We start from the raw sequence: 18,528 nt of genomic DNA, 5'->3' as shown, positions 1-18,528 counted from the left end.
GTGCTGCTTAGTAACGGTTTCCATTCACGAGCCAGCCTTTCATGGGTGTACCTCAGAACCTCCTATGTCACCTATGCATCTTCTTAACACAAGTGTATGTGTGTTTACGCGTGTATCTCGACACATACATGTTGTTTATAGCTGCCTCCGCCCTGCCCTGACTGTAGAACCTCAGGCGTAGAGCCAGACATCTTGAAAAGGTTCAATATATCGAGGCCAGATGTCAGTGAAGAGTATCACCTTTGTTTTGTCGTTCATTGTATTCTTGTGAAAAATATTTATTTTCATCATCATAGTTGTTTGTATTGATGATATTCTGAGCCAACAGATTTGTGTAAAAAAAACATTTTGTTTTTGTTCATAATAATTATGTAGCAATTATTTTGCATTTGCAGACTTTGGTTAGCCATGTGTACTGCTATTACCAGAATGTGTACAGAGCATTAAGGAAGGGCCAGCTCTTTTTATTATTATTATTATTATTAATGGAGGAGCATAAAGAATACACTTGTTATTCAAGATTCTACTTAATATTCTGATTTGATAATATTCGTCTCCACAGTTTTCACAGAGCACCTAGGATGCAGTTCCATTACTCACAAATTGGCAGTGAAAATGAGGCTCAGCCACTAAGGGGTTCATCAGGTGGACTTTATTCTGGTTTTCCAATGGGAGAAGAAGCTGTTGTGCTGTTGACGTGGTGTTTGTTGCTGCAGGTGGGACTAAATGCATTTATGTCGTCATTCAGAGGTGATGCATTGTTCCCTTGACTGTTTTCTCATCTGATTCTTCCTCAGACGGCAGTTCCCATGTGCTCAGACCACTTTTTACAGTGTTTTTTTTTTTTTTTTAGGTGGTTTGTGTAACTGCTTTGGTTGGGTTTGTGCAGTTGTTTACCTGATGTAAAAGGAAAACAATGAAAATGTCATGGTAAAAAAAAAGAAAACCGGTCATGTTTTTCGAATGGTGTCTTTTTGAACCCCAATTTAAAAAAAAAAAACAAACACATGAGAATAAAAGTTAGCTGGAATATTACACGTGGGTAAGTTGGGTTAGTTGGGATGCGGTTAGATATGGTCATGATGGGCAGATGTAAGGGAGCTCTGTTTTGTAGTGATAAAATGTTCTTTGTTTACCAGGTGTTTCACTTTCATGAGCATCTATTGCTCTCTGTTTTGTGTCAGGATGGGCATTTTAAAAAATATCTGTGATAGCCTGGGTATGATTTGAAATTTTTAATATTGTAAATATTGTGAAATAGCTACCTATGACTTTAAAGGTGGGTGTTTTTTTATTTGTAAAATGGCAAGGTGTTGGGTCTTTGCTACTGAATGTCTGGGGCTCTGTACCGCAGAGCCCTTGTTTATGGGAATAAAAAAGTGATGGACTTAATCTGTTTGTGTTTAAAATTTAAACATTACTATACAAAGTAATATCCAAGCGTGAATCCAGCTTTTTCACCATTTCTGGGGCTTGTTATCAGTGCCTGACAAAGACCTTTCTTTACACTGTTTTCATAAATTTAGCTCCTGAAATGATTTCTATGAGCACTGAAATGAGCACTTTCTTGTCTGCAATGGTGATGGACAGGTTGATGGACGAGACCAGGCAGCAGTCTCCGTGGACTATGATGTTCGCAGATGACATCGTGATCTGTAGCAAGAGTAGGGTGCAGGTTGAGGAGAGCCCGGAGAGGTGAAGGTATGCACTGGAGAGAGGAGGAATGAAAGTCAGTAGGAGCAAGATGGAATACATATGCATGAATGAGGGAGGACAGTGGAATGGTCAGGGTGCAAGGAGTGGAGATGACGAAGGCGTATGAGTAAATACTTCGGGTCAACTGTTCAAAGTAACGGGGAGTGCAGGAGAGAGGTGAAGAAGAGAGTGCAGGCAGGGTGGATTGGGTGGGGAAGAGTGTCGGGAGTGATTTGTGACAGAAGGGTACCAGCAAGAGTTAAAGGAAAGGTTTACAAGATGGACAGGAAGGACAGGATTAGGAATGATTATATTAGAGGGATAGCTCAGGTTGGACGGTTTGGAGACAAAACAAGAGACGCAAGATTGAGAGGGTTTGGATATGTGTGGAGGAGAGATGCTGGGTATATTGGGAAAAAGGAAGAGGAAAAGAGGAAGGCCAAACAGGATGTTTATGGATGTGGTGAGAGAGGACGTGCAGGTGGCTGGTGACAGAGGACGATGCAGAGGACAGGAAGAGATGGAAACGGATGATCCGCTGTGGTGACCCCTGACGGGAGCAGCCGAAAGCAGTAGTAGTAGTAATAGGTCCTGAAATGATTTCTGAAAGACCAAGGCTTGCTCCGTCTAGGATTCTCTGTGACATCCTACCATCACAGGGACAGAGAGGAATGCCTGCTTTGGTTGCTACTGCGTCATCCAGTTATCCTATCTGCTTCAATATTGGGACTGAACAGAGAGGCCATTTCCCAGGCACTGAAATCTGAATGCCTCATGCAATGTGATTTGCATGCTATCAAGACTATAATAGAAATTTAACTTTTTTTTATATAAGGTTGAATCCATTAATTGTGCAGTTTGTACAAAAGTTAAATCCACGAGAGAGGGAACAACCCCCGGTGCTTGATGCTCACCATTGACGAGGTCCCATGCAGGTTGCAGGTCCCATGCAGTATCTCAAAACAAGCAGAGTGCATGCCATTTTAGACACAAGGAGGCAGTGTTTCTACATGGGACCAATAGTCACCAGTAGAGAATTGTACCTCTTTGCTGTTTGTGCCTCCCATCCGGGTACAGTTTAGCATAAGTAAAGGATGAGGGGTTTTCCTGTCTTCAGCTGACATACCACATGTCACATCTTCAACACAGAACATTCGAGAGAACAGCCATAGCGATGCGCCCATTTCCGTGACATCTCTAATTTATAATCCCCGACAGCTGAAGTGCATTTGTGAGTGAATCCCCTCACACTTCACTGACATCAAAAATGAACACATTTTGCTTAAACTTTATGGTTTCCCGTCAACTGAAGGCTTAACGCAGTCCCCCTTCAGAGCATTTCCTCCGCAGTGGGATGTGATAACGTATGGCGGGGATGGCATAACCGACAGCCATATAAGCACAAGACGTTTGAACACACTCTTAGGGGGATAAAAGCCTGCTTTCTGAGTCATATCTGATAAAGGCCCGTGTAAATGATAAGGACTCAAGTTGTGATCCTTTTTAATTGCTTTACTTGAAACCCCCCACCAACCCAAACCCCTCCATATTACACCCATACTGGCCTTCCTCCTCTCACTGTGGTCTGAACATTATCAGAAGTAAGCAGGAAGGCATCTTGAAGTACTTGGAAGCCGGAGTCCAGTTATTCAGTCTTGGCATGCACCTGTGGATTTGCATAATGGTTCTGTCTCAAATTTCCCTTAGGAATGCTTGCTAAAGGGGGACCACAAATCAGAAAGTCATCCTCTGGCACTCACTTAGAGTAATGTACCATGTTGGATTCGGTTCTCCTTCCCTTGGGATTTTGTAGGGAAACTTAACAATACTGTGCATTTTTGTGTATCCAACTGATGATACTAATTCCCTGGGAAAACATGTTTCTCTGACAAATTTTCCATGTAGTCCTCCATAAACATCCCCAGACCTGACTTACAGCTTGGTTTTGGGGTTCGGGTTTGCCAAGTTCTAGGGGAGTCAATTTATGAGTGGTTCTTCTCTACCAATGAATTTACTCAGAAATTCGGTGCCTCATTTCCCCTCTCTGAGTCAGCCACCCTTCCTCTGAGGAGATGTCTATCGGTTTGGCCGCCTCCCTGATCGAAGATAATTGTCCGCAGACAGTGGTCTTTATAGGGCAGAGAGCACAAGTGTGGCGGGCCTTTAGTGTCTTTCAAACGTTACTGATCTCCCGCTCTGTTAAACAGCCTCGGGGTTTTCTGCTTCCCCTTCCAACATGCAGGTCCTCATTACCTGACTGGACGCCACTGATTAACTGCCAAATGGATTGGATGCAGGTATTCATCATCTCTGTTGATTGGGCTGATTTGGAGGCCAATCTCAATCAGGGTTGTTGAAGGACAGGACAGCGGCGCTCCAGGAGTAGCTCTGGCCAGACGCTCCCCTCAGGAAGTGTTCTTTTCACAGTATAGAGTACTGACTTCATGTTACGTGCGATGGGTCCCTTAGGCCTAGGTCCAAACCCTGGCAAACATCAGTTTACTGTGCGTGTGTGTGTGTCTGTGAGAGAGAGCGAGAGAGAGAGTGGGACGTCCTTCTCGAGAAATTTCTCCCCGCCAGTGTGGGATGGCTAATGGGGAGAAAGTTCTTTTCCTCTAATGGCCACTGTTACGGCTATGTATGACTTGGACACTGAAAGAGTGGAATTGTTCGAGTGGATGTTTACGGGCGCTTTTTTTGTACCCGACATGTCTTGCTGCAGCGGTCCCATCAGGACCTCAACCGACTGCACTTTTTATGGCACTGGTGACAGTGCGGTTTTGCAATTGACTTTGTGGGGGATTACGAGAGAAACGACTGCGACGCAGAGGGAGATGTGCGCCCTTGTGATGACATTGCTCTGGCAGCCCAGCACAGGGAAGGAATGCATGGACCGGGTATTGCTGATGAATAGAGAGCACCCCCCCCCTTCAATATTTCTCTGAGTCTCCTTTGCTCTCATTGATTAGATGAAGACTCAACACAGAGATGCTCAGGGAAATGTGTCCCTGTGTCAAAGAAACACAACCGCAAATGCGCTTCGCGAATACCTGTATTGAAAATTGTGTAAATATCCGTGCATAGGTATTGTGGTGGCTGAGACGGGAGACGAGCAGAAGCTCCTGCTCCCGAACGACCTTGAAAAACGGTTTGCGTGGAGATGAAGTGTCCCCCAGCCGAACGCTGTCTGTGTTATATACGATGCTGGAGAGAGGCAAATTGATTCATGGGGTTAGCTGTCCTGCTGGGAGATGCGGCTGTAATATCGTCTGTGTGTCGGGAAACATTTACGGTACGTATATTTCCTCTGCAAAGGCTTGCCTCTCTGATGTGGATCATTCAATTGTCCGATAACCACCCGTCCACCCATGCTGTCGATACCGTCCTCCCACATGTCGGGTATGAATGGGTCGTGGAGACGAGATGGTTCAATTCTGCTCTTCCTCTGTGGGACTGGCGTACAGTAAAAGTTCATAAAACAAACAATGCAGAACACTGCCATGTTTTGTGTGTGTGTGTCTTCCTGCTCATAAACATCACCATGTCAAATTGTCCCTTTAACTGCAAAGGCATGTTAAAGCGTTTCAGACAGATCCCGGTTCATGAAGGAGGACTATGGAGGAGTTTACAACATGTTCTGCTGGTGTGTATTCAGCAGGGGACCTGGCTGCACAGCACTGGCTTCGGGTCACAGACAAGGTCAGAGTCAAAGTCAGTCTCATGAACCCACGCATATACAGTGAGAGCCTGTCTGTCTGCAACAGTATTAAAACGCTGCTATAGGCTCGTCAGAGGGATTAGAAAACAGAATGAAGATGATGGGATGCTCACCACCCTGAGGGTTTCCACACATGCCAAGGTCTAGTTGGCACCGCCCGGGGAATGAGCTTGGCATTAGCCGCCTTTCCGACCACAGCCGCTGCATGCCTGTGGAGAGACCTCGACCGCCGGGATGATCCAGAGTACTGTACTGTCACTCATCACCAGGCCACGTTCTGTCCCCACGCAAGCCCTGTTAAACCAAGTGGTTATATCTGGCCATGCTTTTATACCAAGAGAGGCCACATACTACGTCCGTAGTGATGTGAGCATAATTCCAAAATCTGCAAAGTCAACCTGGTGACACAGAAGATAATCTGACTTCATTAAGTCTCAGGGTGAGACTTAAGCTTTCAGTTTATGGAAACCAAGAGCGGATTTTATTCAGCTTACATACTATCTGCTTTCAAACATTTTTGAGGTAAAAATCTCCATTCTAATTAAAATAGGCATGCTCTGCCTTGGCTGTTTCTCTCTTGTCCTTTGTGAATTGGTTGTGCGTGGAGTATTCCACAAAACCAGACCACGGTGTCTGAGGCTGAGAGTGTCAGTGAATGAGACACCGTGTCATAACGTGGTGTGGATGAGGGTACTAACACAATTGGCTTTGCAGCTCCTGTTTATCTATCTGCAACTAGCAGTTTCCCCAGTTAACGGAGAATTCATGTATTCTGCTTCTGCCACTTAAAGGATATGGCTTTGATGATGTAGAAGTGACTACAACTGGATAACCACAATGATAGTAGTAACATCTGGCGGCCACATGTATCTCCTCCTCTTTGTGCAGAGGTCAGAAGTAGTCAACTTTACACTATGTTTACCGTGTGCATTACAGTGTCACATATAACCTTCACCAATCTTCAATTGACTTTAACTGTTGTGCTGTGCAGCAGAGGCGGGGGGGGGGGGACAGAAAAATTGATATGTTTAACTGGAGCCGGATGTAAAAATGAGCGAAATAAGGAAGCCACCTGGCCTCCATTTAGCTTGGCTCAGGGAGGGCACCGTCGGGCCTACACAGGGGGAAAACAGGGTACGTGCCATTGCTTGGGAGACAGTGACCGGAGAGGCTTGGGACATGCGGGGGAGGGGGGGGCGGGATACAGCACACCTGCTGGAAACTGCTGATTGAGGGGAAGTGTGTTCCTTTCTGGTGTGGCATCCTCTGCCAAGCTGTCTATAGCAGCCGCAGATATATGGTACAGTGGGACCACCCCAATGTGAAAAGGGAACAGGGTGAGGCTCTGTTCAGAGTGACAGGAAGACTGACTGCATCCCATTGAACTGTTGCCTCCATCCGTGCCCACCTCTGCATGTTTTCAGCCTGCCCTCATTTAGGATATGACTTCATAAAAAGGGGGGGTTCCGTTCCTCCACTTGACAACTGTCACTGCATACACACACGTTTGTACGTGTGTGTATGTGTATGAAGATTGCATTCACAGTAAGTAAGGATGTGAGAAGCAGGACTCTGGTTGGCGAACATAATCTGCAACATCTTTTTGCACAAATCTTTTCCCATATAGTTTTATCACCCTGGTGCTCCCCTCTGTTTCTCAGCAAAGTGATGCCACGCCCCTCCCTCCCCGCCACCACCACCACCACCACCTTTGTCATAAAATGATTATCAGAGCCCAGGTGCAAGTCAGCCTGAATAGGATATGATGTAACTCTTCCAGGCTCCTCTCTGCTTTCTGTGTTAGCGCTGTCATGGCAGGAGTCTTTTCCTGTTCAGGAGTGTCAGCCACCCAATGGGATGATGAGTATAACATCCAGGGCACTCTGGGGAGGACATTTATGGCCAGATACATGTGAGGACATGAGAAGGCCCATGGACATGGCAGAGATTGTTTACTTTGCTCTTGGTGTGAGCCATGCAAGAGCTTGGCTGTATATTTTTCTTTTATGGGGAGTGGTTAAAGGAAGCGTAGCGGAAAGAAAATTCTTGGGAGGGTCATCGCGCCACTTGCCCGAGACTATCAGGGAGAAACCCGTGAACAGATCCGCTTTCAACCTCTACCTTGGAGCTAGTCAGCTGATCGATCAGCCGAAGTCCCTGAACTGACTCCCTGACTTCTCCCTGACTTCTTCTCATATTTTAGTCAGATGACAAGAAATATGACTCAGTCAATCCAAGGAATTTCAAGAAGTATTGCGATGTGTATATGCAGGGGAGGAATAAGAGGCAATCCTATGTATTCACAGCCTTAAACACAGGCACAGTGAGAGAATGGGATTTTAGAAATTAGAGCCACCTGGGGATGACTTCACCATATTAATACATGTATTTTCATGTTGCACTTAGCAGCAGGGACATCAATGCAAGATGAACAGTACAAAGTGCAATGGACCCTGCTCATGAAATCCAAAAAGAGCACGACACGCTGCCATGGAATGCCGGTATGCTCATGAAATGTCTGCATGAGGTCATGAAATGAAAATACATATTCCTGCTCTGGGCTGATGGACACAGGAGAGGCTGACATGCTCCTGATTTGTTTGCTTCGTTTGGACAACGCTGAAGAACAGGGAAGGAGGCCCACTGGTGATGCTGTCCAGGCGGTAAAACCCTCGGTCTTTCCAAGAGACAGGCATGCACATCAGCGCGCTCACACACAAACATAAACATGTGGACACAACACACACACACACACACACACATACACACACACATGACATTCAGTGCATTTTTTTGTTATTACAATGCATTTGTGTTCCTCATCAGCCTCTCCAGCCATTTTTTTAGATGCTGGTGACATGACTATTGTTCTCTCATTGTGTTTTGGTGTTTTTGTACCAGTGTCGCACCCCACAAGGACAATTTTGGAGCATCATTCTTGCTGTACGTTTCAGATTCTAACACACATCCATCCTTTTCTTCCAAAGACTTTGAGTAAACAGGCAAACTACTCCAGAGGGTGATTCAACATTTGTCAGATATGCTACATTGTGCATGGACTGTGGTTAAGATATTTTCCGTCCACTGAATCAATCCCTGATCGGCTTGGAGTCAGTAGAGAACACAACAGAGAGATATTTGTGGCTAAGCAAACATTATGTCAACAGGGCATTTGACCAGGGAGACTTCCCCATTGAGGTTTTGCATGGAAATAAACTTCCAAGAAGATATGGGAAGTGCTGTTAAGTTTTCACTGACCATTCACTCACACCCTATATTTATTACCAAAATAATATGATCTTATTTTAAGTATTTTCCCGAATACGAAAAGGTAATGACATTGCAAAAGCTGTTGTGCAGCTAAAGCAGATCCTGGGTGATACCGACAAGGCTAACTCGCTATTTTCAGTTTAGACTTGAGATAACAGTCCCCAGGTTGCTTCCAGATGTGGTTCGGCCCTCAAATGCATACTGGGTAAATTTGCTGATCAATTCTGCAATAAAAGAGTGGTCCTGCGCAACATAATCCATCATCGAAGCAGCCGATGCACTGAATAAACAGATTAGACCCGTTGATGCAAACACAGAGGCATTCCTTATGGTGAATGGTGGACAGATGGTAACACCTTCTGCAAACAATCACAGCCAATGATAACCCAACCTCATGTCCCGTCCTATCAACTGATGAGATTAGAAACAATAGGGTGGTTGGAAAACAGTAGTAGCACTAACACAAATATGACTAACACAACCTCAAACACAATTCAGGCCAGATTGGTTATTATATAATTAACATTCTCTATCATGTTTTTGTTGATTATTTACCCCCTTTATTCTGACAGAATACAGATTTCCATGCTTCCCAATTGCAAGAGTGACTACTTTCAGATGGATGCTTAGTAGATTCTGTATAAACATATAATGGTAAACAAAGACCCTGTTGTTTGTGAATATCTAACAGGCTCCATCCATCTATATATTTGCCTGATGTGAAATCATTTGCCATTTTATCCAATTTACAAACAGATACAAAGCCTGTTATAGTACAGAAGCATTTTACAACACGCTCTGACACCATTCATAAAGCGTTCCCTATAATCAGCACAAAACTGATTCATATGAAGAGCTAACATTAGAAGACAGGTTGGTCTTAAAGAGACTATGTGTGAATATCAGTATATAAATATCAGTATAGGGGTTTCTAAGTGGAAACAAATTGAATGACTCAACTAACCTCACTCACCAGCCTGAATCTCGCTAACTCGTTTTATTTTCACTACAGAATATTAATCTGAGAAGGATCCATTGAAAATCAATTGGGCCTGGCAGCTGGAAGTCAGACCAATCAGTGGTTTTAAATACACCAAACATGATGTTAAAATCCAAAGTGCCACCTATTAAACGTCCATGCTCCCAGTGCTGATGGAAGGCTTAAGCACTGACCTACACTTCTCCAATGTCAAGAAAGGCTGGGAAGACACGTCATTGGGGTTTGCAAGTGGGCTCCTATTTTCAACAAAGTTTCACTGACCGGGCCCACGACATCTCCAGTAGGCTTAGCGGTACTTTCTAGTGTCCCAGAACCACCCCACCTCTGCATCTGCCTAGCTGGCTTATTTGGGAGATCAGCTGTTGTCTGTCTTTCGTCTTAAGCCAGAGCCACTGGCTATTCTGCTCTACCACTCCTGATGTTTCCTTGATGGCCTGGCGTAGGGCTTGTCCGCTGATCCTCAGGTCCCTCAACAGCCTTACAATTGATGCTGCCATGAAGCCCTGACATCCAACTTCTACAGGGCCGATCTTAGCTCCCCAGCCCAGCTGTTCTGCCTCCCCTGCCAGCTCTGTTAGTCTGTTGACCCGTTAGTCAAGGACCAACCTGTCTACTTATACATGCACGTTACACTGCCCCCCCCTCTCCTTCGGCGCTTCAGCGTATCAACTCCCTCACGCCTCTGGGCGCGTGCGATGATCTCGCGGTCTTACCATCCCACTTCTGACACCAATGTAGCGAATTAGGGGGGCAACCACAGGAACTGCCGCGGACGGGACGCGAACTCGTATCACCCGCATCGCGGGAGACATCGCTAACCGCTCGACCAAAAGGTCAGATTTGTTAGTAAGCGACCAACGTCTCTACTTATCCATGCACGTTACAATATGCTGAGATTTCAATTTTCTCAAATTTCTAACTTTTCTCCGTTTAAATTTTATACGCTTTCATCTGTGAGTTTCATAGGTACGCGCGTTGTTTCTCGGCCATGTTTTGCCATACGTTCTGCGCGCGCATCTTGTTTACAACGCAGCTTTTACGTCACGCGATAAGGGGTCGGATATGTTTAATTTATTTTTTCTTAGTTATTCAAACGAAAAAGGAACAACAATAAGGCAAACGTTACAAGTGAAAAAATTTCATCTCCTACAATGAAAACAATGAGCGGACACCACATACACGAGTCGTGATAAGGGGTCTGATATGTACTGTCTCAGTTGCAGCGCCTGACATCCCTCTCACGCACAGCAGTGACGTCACGCTTCAGTTCACCTTGGCCGTTAATGGGAAACAAAATGCCGGAAACCTCAGCTGTGTGGCAACACTTTAAATTGAGCGATGACAAGGTAGTGTGCCAAATCTGCAACTGAAACTGGCCTACCACGATGGCACAACAAGCATGATGAATCACCTGAATGCTTTAAGTAGTAGACTATTCGTATACGATGTCAAAAACCGAGACTATACTAGCTAGCAAACTTAGCTTAGTTCATGTCTGTTTTCCAGTTGCCATTATCAAGCTGCTTTTACCCGCCGTTTAAACAGTAACGTTACACATGATAAAAACGTGCATTTACATGCTTGGAAAATAGTTGCAACTGATCCGAATAAAACATAAGGAGTAATGTGAGAACATCTGGGGCTAAGGCAATTATTGCCATAAATTAGTCTAATAATAATTTGTGACGGCTATCTCATTAAAAATATTGTTGTTATAACAGAAATATGCGTGTTTTGTATCTCTGACTCCTGCGGGGTTCAGGTTGTAAGACGTTATAGACTTTGGCTAATAGCTGGCGGAATCTGGAACTGGAGTTGGCCCCGCCCACTGCGCCTAGTGTGTTGGAAGTGTTAATGCGAAGGACAAATTTCATTTCAACGTATGCGAGTACTGAGAAATGGCAAGTAAGAAATTATAAATAAATGTAAATCTTATAAAAATAAGAAGCTCTGAGTATTCACTGTTGATTACTACCAAAGCCCCGGAGCCCCAAAAAAGGTATTCGGGACAGCCCTAATTCACTGAGAGTTGGACCAGAGGACCAGACCAGGCCTCAAGCTGGTGATGACTACTTCTGATAGAACCATAAGCCATTGGCCCACATCCACCAGCATCTACCAGTCTCGGGCTCCCTTCAGCTGTCCTAACCTGGCCCTTGGTGGAATCTTACTTGGTTTTTGCTGCCCTTCCTAAACAAAGTGGGTTGGCTATTGTGGGCGTCAAGGCATTGTTGTTTGTTCTCGTGTTTTTCAGAATCACTGCCAGACACTTGAGCACTTGACTGTGTTGATCTTCCATTTTTCCACACTCTCTCATCTCCTCCACTGGCCCTTTTTCACTTGCGACACAGCCTTGACACACCTACTCACCTCCGGTCAGTGGACTTCGGCCACAATCAACTTCCACCGCTCTAGCGAGGGTGCCTTGTTCCAGCAAGGTCATTTTCTGCCAAGCCCAAAGCCACTTCTTCCATTTTGTATATGGCCCATGATGTTGCCATGGTGGAGAACGGATTTTGCCTGCTGTGCCACATTTTTAGCTATCCACTTCTTTCCTGTTGCCAGGGTTGGAGCAGCAGCTTGGATCACAGTGTCCCTTGATTCTACAATGGTCATCCCTAGTCTCACTTTAGTACATATGAACTCCTCTGTGAGGCTAGAGAGAGGCAGCTGAAGTAGCCCCTGACCATACAGGCCTATGCTGCTTGAGCATCAAGGAACACCAAACCATTTTCTCACATCAGAGCTGATCGTCCTTTCCATCTTCTCAATTCTTGTGAGGGTGATGTCATACATGGCTAGTGGCTGCATAAGGTGGGGTAGCAACCCAAACTGCAGGCACCATATTTTCAGCTTGCCGGGCAGCATAGATTGGTCGATGTTCTCCAGACCTTTAATGATTTCTTGCCTAAGCTTGTGTACCTGATCAGTGTCCTTCAGTTTTGAGTCGTACCATCTTCCCAGACTTTTGATTGGCTTCTCTGACACAGTTGGGATAGGTTCTTGATCGATGAAGAACCTTTATTTTGTCAGTTTGCCTTTGATACCTCTTGATTTGGATGGCTTTAATTTCATTCTGGCCCAGTGATGTTGAAGCTTCATTAGAAGGCACATGGTGCAAGATGCTGTTGTTGTCATGGTTGCCATGTCATACCTGTAGTCTCTGATGGGTGGTAGATGGACTCCAGATTTCAGCTGCTCACCACTCACTACCCACTTGGAGGCCCTTATGGTGACTTCTATCGCCATGATGAAAGTCAATGGGGAGATTGTACACCCTGCCATTATGCCAGTCTACATGCGGTGCCATGTGGTGGTAAAGTCTGGCATGGTGAAACAGAGCTGCAGATTTTGGAAATAGGCCTTGACAAGATTTGTGATGGTCTCTGGTATCCTGAAGAAGTTAAAGGATACCCAAAGGAAACTATGAGGGACAGATCCGAATGCATTAGCAAGATCAAGGAAAATGACATGGAGATCACTCTTCTCTTTCTTAGCAGTCTAGATTTGGTACCAAATCATGCTGTTGTGTTCGAGGCATCCGGACAACCTTGGGATGCCTGCTTTTTGGACTGTTGTATCCACAAGGTTGTTTCTCTCCAGATAGCTGGTCATCCTCTGTGCTGTAATGCTGAAGAAAATCTTACCCTCTACATTGATGAGACTGATGGGGCAGAATTGGCTGATATCCATGGATTCCTTCTCTTTTGGAATCAGGACTCCACTTGACTTGCACCATGCTTTGGGTATGATTCCCTTCTCCCAAGCCACTCTCATTAGCCTCCACAGGAAGTGAAGAACATCAGCAGTGAACTATGGGGATGGTTTAGATGATGAAGACAAGGCAACAGTACTGTATTTAGAAAACTGGAACAATGGCCATGCGCAGTGCTTAATTTGTAAATCAGGAGGTCCCAGAACACAGAAAGGGTGCTGTTTCGGTGGGTCAGGGGGAGAGAAAAAGTCCCTGAACACATCAAGAAATCCACAGTGCCTGGAGCACATTGGACACCTAGGTGCTAGCTGTTAAAACTTAAACAAAACTGTCATCACAAATAAGGCATTATTTATTTACATTAATCAGAATCAGAGCATTCACAATAATCACTCAAAATTAGTGGGGGGGGGGTGTAGAAACATCTGTTTATGGTTTGCAGCTCTCTCTCACTCTCTCATTGACTGCCCCTTCACTTCCCTGTCGTTTCCCTTCTGTCTGTGGATTGTTACAATGGGGGGGGGGGGGGGGTAGGCGGCACCATTATCGCCACCCTGTTAATCCGCCGAAACAACTTTGGCCCGCTTAGAGTCTGACTGACCTACTGGTTTGAAGAAATTCAACAAATTTGATTGTCTTTTTGACAGTTTATCGGTCTCCTCCTTGTTGCTGAGGGTATCCTAATTCAAATCGCAGTAACATTAGTTCACATGACATGCACAAAACTCATGCTTCAGGCGTCACTGAGCGACCAGACATCTCCCTATCAAATTAAAATGCATCCAAAATAGGCAGACAAGGGATTTATGAGTAACTTCAATAGGAAATAAAAGAATGATGGGACAGATAACATTAAATATTACACAAAAATGATTTACAGATTTTGATAGTGACAGAATAGGTGCTGGTACCAATCTGGGGGTTCCCGGATCCTGTTCAGGCAGGATCAGGCACAAATTAAGCCAATTTAATTTATGTACAATTTATATCCAGAGCAAAATGTGAGCTCATGAAAAATAGGGGTGGCTGTGCGAAGCTACAACTCAACACCAACTCCCCAGATTTTGCATTCAAACACAAAAGAGATGGGGCAGCTCGTTGTTTTGTTAGTGTTTGGAGGCCAATGCCCTTAAAGCTACACTAAGTTTTTTTTTATTAATTAAGGCAGTGATCACATTGGACATGTTTTTGGCAGTGAGAGATACCTTTTTCTTTCTTGTTTTTTTCAATGGGTTTTAAATGTCGTGCTCACTGTTTATGCACCCCGGGGGCCTCGTTTTTCATCTGCCCAGCACTTTTCACATTTTTGGAGAAGTGCCCCAAGTGTCTGAAGTCGGAAAATGTTTGTTTCTGAGCAGAAAAATTACCTCCCGTCACTGCCACGTTTAGTCTGTTGTCCAATTGGAGGAGCAAAGAACTCAACTGAATTGTTTACAACGAAGATGAAGGAGGAAGAGCTAAAGTGGGTGCTCTCCATGTTTTCGAAAAATAAATGGTACCATAGGGAGTAAAAAGATACGTCATTTAACTATAACAAGAAGTAATAACTGATGAGTCGAGTTATGTAGCTGCTTCACTTATTGCTAACGTTAGCACACAAGTGATCGACAGCTGATTATGTGGCTGCCTAGTAACAGCAAGATGCCTCTCACTGTCAAAAATGCACATGATTGTGATTGGGATGAGGGCTGTTGCAGATGAAAAGCACTACAGCGTGCCTTGTGTTAAAAAGCATCCAAAGTGATTGCAGCCTACGTGCATGTGAGTTTATGCAATTGCGCCCACTGCTGCCAGATCCTCAAGTGGTAAGTTGGGGCGCGTTCATAACTCACACTTAGGTCATCAGATCTGGACTCAGAGTGCCCTCTTGCTATTTGTACATTCAGAATATTCGTTGTGTTCCTGTTTGAAAATTCAGAGCATTGCATTTTGGGAGTGTGTAGAGATATGAGACGGTCCCGCTTGAAGAGACAGTTTGTCAGTGTGTCACAGCGTTCCAAAAATGGCTCTAAAAGATGAGGTTATGGCAAAATGCGGTGTTTGTAGCTCATTGGGTGATTGAAGAGTGGATTTACAAACCAACCTTGGTCTTCTCACATGTCTTGGGATATTGTCAGTAACAAACAAAGAGGGCTCTCGGACACTAGGAAGGACAAGCACTAATGGGCTTCAAGTTGTTTTGAGTAGGTTAATACATGACGACAGACAAAAAAAATAGACATTTTGGTGTCGTCTTCTTTTCTGTATGCCACTGTAGCCTCGTGATATACACTCACCGGCCACTCTATTTGCCATTGTAGCCTCGTGATATACACTCACCGGCCACTCTATTAGGCACACCTGTCCAACTGCTCGTTAACCCAAATTTCTAATCAGCCAATCACATGGCAGCAACTCAATGCATTTAGGCATGTAGACATGGTCAAGACGATCTGCTGCAGTTCAAACTGAGCATAAGAATGGGGAAGAAAGGTGATTTAAGTGACTTTGAACGTGGCATGGTTGTTGGTGCCAGACGGGCTGGTCTGAGTATTTCAGAAACTGCTGATCTACTGGGATCTTCACGCACAACCATCTTTAGGGTTTACAGAGAATGGTCCGAAAAAGAGAAAATATCCAGTGAGCGGCAGTTCTGTGGGCGAAAATGCCTTGTTGATGCCAGAGGTCGGAGGAGAATGGCCAGACTGGTTCGAGCTGATAGAAAGGCAACAGTAACTCAAATAACCACTTGTTACAACCGAGGTATGCAGAAGAGCATCTCTGAACGCACAACACGTCGAACCTTGAGGCAGATGGGCTACAGCAGCAGAAGACCACACCGGGTGCCACTCCTGTCAGCTAAGAACAGGAAACTGAGGCTACAATTCGCACAGGCTTGCCAAAATTGGACAATAGAAGATTGGAAAAACGTTGCCTGGTCTGATGAGTCTCGATTTCTTCTGCGACATTCGGATGGTAGGGTCAGAATTTGGCGTCAACAACATGAAAGCATGGATCCATCCTGCCTTGTATCAACGGTTCAGGCTGGTGGTGGTGGTGTAATGGTGTGGGGGATATTTTCTTGGCACACTTTGGGCCCCTTAGTACCAATTGAACATCGTGTCAACGCCACAGCCTACCTGAGTATTGTTGCTGACCATGTCCATCCCTTTATGACCACAGTGTTCCCATCTTCTGATGGCTACTTCCAGCAGGATAACGCGCCATGTCATAAAGCTCGAATCATCTCAGACTGGTTTCTTGAACATGACAATGATTTCACTGTACTCAAATGGCCTCCACAGTCACCAGATCTCAATCCAATAGAGCACCTTTGGGATGTGGTGGACCGGGAGATTCGCATCACGGATGTGCAGCCGACAAATCTGCAGCAACTGCGTGATGCTATCATGTCAATATGGACCAAACTCTCTGAGGAATGTTTCCAGTACCTTGTTGAATCTATGCCACGAAGGATTAAGGCAGTTCTGAAGGCAAAAGGGGGTCCAACTCGGTACTAGCAAGGTGTACCTAATAAAGTGGCCAGTGAGTGTATATCAAAAGCACCAAGGAAGTACCGCTCACATGCAACAAGTGCAGCTCTTGTGTCAAAATAGTGCAATCCCCCCCCCCTTTTTCTCCCCAACTGTATCCGGCCAATTATCCCACTCTTCTGAGCCATCCCGGTCGCTGCTCCACCCCCTCTGCCGATCCGGGGAGAGCTGCACACGACCACATGCCTCCTTTGATACATGTGGAGTCACCAGCCACTTCTTTTCACCTGACAGTGAGGAGTTTTGCCAGGGGGACGTACCGCGTGGGAGGATCACGCTATTCCCCCCAGCCCCCCCCCCCCCGACTGACCAGAGGAGGCGCTAGTGCAGTGAGCAGGACACACACCCACATCCGGCTTCCCACCCGCAGACACGGCCAATTTTGTCTGTAGGGAGGCCCGACCAAGCCAGAGGTAATACAGGGATTTGAACCGGCAATCCCCATGTTGGTTGGTAGGCAACAGAATAGACCGCCACACCACCCGGGCACCCCCAAAATAGTGCAGCTTTAAACACAGAGGCAATTGCAGCAAGCCATTATCTGTAGAGCATGTTCAAAAATGGCAAGTGTCCTCGTACATGCTGGGTATCCACTACCTTTCAACTGGAATTTGCTCGTCTTGTCTCTTTTGATTTATTGTTTTTACTCACACTGCTGAATGATGGAGGTCAGCTCTCAGGTAGAAATGTGCAAGCCCTGAGGTTGAACCCCTGGGTCATTCCAGTCACTGGTCATGTTCCTCTGCCTTACGCAAAATGTTGAACTCTCATTGTCGACTTATCTTATTGTTCATAACTGCTGACACTTATTTGACTCTTCCATCGTTGTTTGTTTTTCTACTCAGCTGTCAACCTTTTTCTTTTCTTATTCACGCCATGGTTCAGCTTAGCCCTAAAAGTTCACCCTCTCCCTTACTTAATCACTGGCATGGATTGTGCCAAATTGACACATGAAGGGAAGAGAAAGAATCTGGGTATTCATTAAACTCAAGAGTATTTTGATATCAAAGGAACATGATGAATTATAACATTGTCAATTGACATCAGTTTGATAAGTAATAGTGCCAATTAAGTTCAGTTTAAAAAGAAAACTGTCAAAATTATCATATAGGTTTACATCTGGTGTGAAAAACCAATCATTACTAAATACATGGACACATAACCACATGCGTGCGTGTAGCTACACACACACACACACGCACACACATACATCACATATCCATTATTTAACCCCCTGACCCTTCGATACCCCTCCCACGCCCTGTCTATCCAACCCACCACACAATAACACCCAATCCATTAATGCAGCGCCTAATGCAGGCCATAAACTTCCTTCCTTGACCTCAAGGTGAATTTCTGCAGGCGACTGTCGTGTAGCCACTTTGCCTGTGATGCTTTGAGAAGCCACGAGGACCAGCAGGATAACTAAAACTCACCTCTTCTGGCACTTGAGGCTGTTTAGCAGCATGTCTGTCTGCGGGCTTATTAAAACTTGGCTTCCTAATGACCGTTCGCCCTTGAAGCCTGCTGAGTCCTTAGTGCTTCTCAGGAGACGGGGTTCTGGACACACGGGGCCTCTCTTCCTGCTCCCTATGGA

The sequence above is a fragment of the Lampris incognitus genome, chromosome 16 (assembly GCF_029633865.1).
Source record: "Lampris incognitus isolate fLamInc1 chromosome 16, fLamInc1.hap2, whole genome shotgun sequence".
Classification (NCBI taxonomy): Eukaryota; Metazoa; Chordata; class Actinopteri; order Lampriformes; family Lampridae; genus Lampris; species Lampris incognitus.
The sequence above is the reverse complement of the archived record's forward strand: the minus strand, read 5'-3'. Positions refer to the sequence as shown.